Genomic DNA, 4,220 nt, shown 5'->3' with positions numbered 1-4,220 from the left:
TAAAGTATGTGGTAAGTAATTATTATTATATGCTTTAACTTGCTGTAACTCTGCTTTATAAATTTTATAAAGTAAAGTTACTTCCCTACTTTATAAATCACCATTACTGTGGAACCGGTGGGCGGTTAGAAAATTTTACTACTAACAGAGATACAAAAGTGTGTGGTAGTTATAAAAAGGTTGACTACCCCTGCCGTAGTGTGCTTGCCAATTGGATCCCAGTTGGGGTGCATGCGGTAGTCTGTCTCTGCCTCCCCAACTCTCACTAAAAAAAAAAAGTTTCAATCTTCCATAGAAAACCAGTGGTTTGCCATTTATTTTCATATTCACTGGAGCCCTTGGTGAGGCTGTGCAAAGGGACTGAGCACGTAGGGCCCTGAAGATGGAGTTTCCTGAGATTCAAAGTGGCAAGTTTGCTCCTGTGCTGAGGTCCAGCTTTTGAGGTCCCCTCCCAATGGGGCAAGATCACACCCCACACATCCCATTTAGAGGGGTCCTGTGTGCTCTCGCTGTCCCACACACCCTCAGACCAATGAGGACCAACACTTGTGCATTCCATGTCCACCAAAACCCCCAGAGCAAAGGGCTTTACACTCATCTTTCCCCCGGGCTCCACCCTCCACTGGAGTTGGATCTAAATTTCTTTCTTTCTTGCCAGCATTTCAGTGGTCTAAAGAGATTTAAAAATAACCGCTTGCCCTGCCTGCTGTTGAAGGCACAGTGGATAGAGCACCAACCAGGAGCACTGAGGTCACCGGTTCGAATCCTGGGCTTGCAGGTCAAGGTACATATGAGAAGTAACCAATGAACAGCTAGACTGAAACAACTACTTCTCGTCCCCACTTCCCTCTGTAAAATCAATTAATAAAGTCTTTAAAAAATTAATGTTTTCCAGAACTTTGAGTGAAGTTAGCTGGAGGGTGGGTCCTCCTGTGTCACCAGAACCAGCTCTGATTCTGATGACCCCCTGGGTGACCTCCCTCTTGACTTAAACCTCATCAGTAAGGTGAGCAGTTTCAGATTCACATCTTTTTTTTTTTTGTATTTTTCCGAAGCCAGAAACAGGGAGGCAGTCAGACAGACTCCCGCATGCGCCCAACCGGGATCCACCTGGCATGCCCACCAGGGGGCAATGCTCTGCCCATCTTGGGGCGTTGCTCTGCCGCAATCAGAGCCACTCTAGCCCCTTCTGTGGGGGGGGGTATGAGTGGGCCCAGGGGAGAGGAGGAGGGCGGGTGGGGGAGGTGTAGATGCTGATGCTGAGCCTCTATGTCCCCGCAGGGTCCCTGCAGGAGCAGCCAGGCTATGAGCTCCGAGAGCAATGATTGGTGAGGATGCAGGAGGGTCTGTGCGTTCACATGCCCTGCTCCTTCTCCCACCCGTGGAGTTCATGGTTTTCCTCTTTCAAACTCTACACCCATTGGTACCAGCATGAGGACAACCCATATGTCATTGATCCTGTGGCCTCAATCAATCAGATAAACCAGTGAAGAAAGAGTTCCCAGGCCGATTCCACCTCAGGGACCCCATGAAGAGTGACTGTTCCCTGAGCATCAGAGACGCCAGGATGAGTGACAGAGGAACTTACTTCTTCAGGGTGGAGATAGAAAATGAACAATATGATTACCAATATAATAAGTTCACTTTGCAAGTAACAGGTAAGGCAGGGGTCCCAAAGAACACCCAGGGTTGTGGGACCCATGTTAGAGAAGGACACTTGGACACTCACTGATCCAGGCCTTGGGTCCAGGGTGGTGGAAAGAGACAAAGGACCCTCAGTTTGCTGGGGCCCTGAGGCATGGGGTCCCTCTCAGGGTCACACTGTCTTCCCACCTCAAGGAATCCAACCAACTTTCTTCCTTCTCTTCAGCCCTGACAGTGGAACCCCGAATCCATATTCTGGAGCCTCTGGAGTCCAGCCGCCCCACACAGCTGACCTGCAGCCTGCCAGGGGCTTGTGAAGGGGACGCCCTCTCATCTTCTCCTGGTTTAGGGAAGGTCTTAACTCCCTGAACCCTCAGACCCATCACTCCTCCAAACTCACCTTCACCCCAAGACACCAGGACCACGGAGCTATTGTCACGTGCCGTGTAAATCGCCTGGGATCTCAGGTGACCAGGAAGAGAACCTTTCAGCTCAATGTCTCCTGTGAGTGTTGAAGGGATAACTGGGTCCTTGAGTGTAGGGGGTCAGGTGCCTGTGCGTGTGTGTGCATGTGTGTGTGCGTGTGTGTGTGCGTGTGTGTATGTGTGTGTGTGTAGAGGAGAATGAGCTAACCTGAGGACACTCGTGCATGGATCTGAGTGCAGGTGGGGGATGGGCCAGAGGACAGCAATCCCACCTTTCTGGTCCCACCGCCTTCCTTGGGTTCAGGGTGACTTCCATCTCCTCCTCCCCTCTGAAGCGGGGCCATGTCTTTCTCTCCAAGATGCCCCACAGGACCTCACAATAGACATCTCCTTCAGAAATGTCACAGGTAGGAAAGAACCTCGCCCCTCTGTGGCTGAGACCTGTCCCTGGGGCAACTGTGGAGCAGGGGGGTGAATCAGTTTGAATGGGATCAGATACCAGAGGGCAAGGATGAAAATCATCATCCTCCCTCCCTCCCTCACCTCTTGTGGATAGGAGCCTGTACCTGTGTTCCTCACCTCTCTCCCTCTCTCTCCATCTCTCTGTCTCTGTGTCTATCTCTCTGTACTTCTCTCATCAAAGTCCTTAAGAGTCTGCAAAACACCTCATCTCATTGGATCCTGGAGGGCAAGGCCATGTGGCTGCTCTGTGTGGCTGACAGCAACCCCCCTGCAGAGCTGAGCTGGGCCCTGCAGGGACAGACTCTGAGCCCCTCCACGCCCTCAGCCCCCTGGGTCCTGGAGCTGCCTCAGATCCACATGGAGCACGGGGGTGAATTCACTTGCAGAGCTCAGAACACTCAGAGTTCCAGCCAAGTTTCAATGAGTCTCTCTGTGCACAGTGAGTTGAAGAGAAGAGGGCAACTGGAAGCAGGACACCCGGGTTCTAACAGCAGAGAAGCATGGCTGACCCTTTTATTCCCTCCCCCCAGGCCTCCCACAGCTGCTGGGCCCCTCTTGCTCCTCCTGGGAGAACAAGCTCTGCAGTGCAGCTGCTCCTCCCGAGCCCAGCCGGCCCCCTCCCTGCGCTGGCGGCTGGGGGCGGGGCTGCTGGAGGGGAACCACAACAATGCCTCCTGCAGGATCACCTCCCGCTCAGCGGGGCCCTGGGCCAACAGCTCCCTGAGCCTCAGCCAGGAGCTCAGCACCGGCCTCAGACTCAGCTGTGAGGCCAGCAATGTCCACGGGGCCCAGAGCGCCGCTGTCCTGCTGCTGCCAGGTCAGGGGGTCTAATGGGGGACAGGCTTAGGGGGAAAGGAGTGGGTCACAGAGAAGATGGAGCTGGAGGAGGGTCCGGGCCTGGACGGGGTGATTGCTAGGACAGGGCCCTCCTTCTCCTGCAGGAACAGAACCTACAGCAGGTTCTGCAAGGAGGTGGGGAGACAGGAGACTGAGTCCTGTGTTGGGTGGTCTCATGCCCTCTCCTCTGCAGGGAAGTCTGTGTCCCAGGCAGGAGTGGTTCCTGCGGCTCTTGGAGGTGCTGGTGTCATGGCCCCCTGCCCCTATGCTTGTGTATCCTCTCCCTTTACATATAAGTCTGTGTCCTGGGGATACAGGGAGCTGTGCTGTAGGGAGAATAGAGAGAGTCATTGAATCCCACAAAAACAGCTGAGTACATCCAGAAAGAACTTTTATGAGGAAGGAGGGTAAGAGCTTTACTGAGATAAAATTCCCACATATTTAAAGTGTGGGAATTCAATGGCTTTTAGTTCAGTCACAAGTTGTGCACCTGTCAGCACAATCAATTAAAAAATTTCATTAGTTCAAAATGAAAGTAGAAAAAAAAAAAGGAACCCCACATCTTTTGTCACCCTGCCTCCACCCACCTCAGCCCCAGTCAGTGGTGTAGCGAACATAAGTGGCGCCAAGGGCAAGACACTTTATTGGCGCCCCCTCCCCTTCTACTACACTGTTCTTGTTTGTCTTGGAGACCGTTTGGCGCCCCTCTGCGAGTGGAGCCTGGAGCATGATAGACTCCCTTGCCCCTCCTCACTATGCTACTGGCCCCAGTCACCGCTGCCCTGTTTCCTGCCTCTAGACCTGCCCATTCTGCACAGTTCATGTGAATGGACTCATACGGTACATGGTCCT

The 4,220-nt window shown here is 53.0% G+C and overlaps 1 pseudogene; it reads left to right on the top strand.

The window, feature by feature from the left end:
• The first annotated feature begins 1,250 nt into the window (after positions 1 to 1,250).
• Positions 1,251 to 3,664, top strand: LOC136398203 (sialic acid-binding Ig-like lectin 5; annotated as a pseudogene).
• Positions 3,665 to 4,220: the final 556 nt, after the last annotated feature.

The sequence above is a fragment of the Saccopteryx leptura genome, chromosome 3 (genome assembly GCF_036850995.1).
Source record: "Saccopteryx leptura isolate mSacLep1 chromosome 3, mSacLep1_pri_phased_curated, whole genome shotgun sequence".
In the NCBI taxonomy this organism is placed as follows: domain Eukaryota; kingdom Metazoa; phylum Chordata; class Mammalia; order Chiroptera; family Emballonuridae; genus Saccopteryx; species Saccopteryx leptura.
This window is presented reverse-complemented; position numbering and strand designations above follow the sequence as displayed.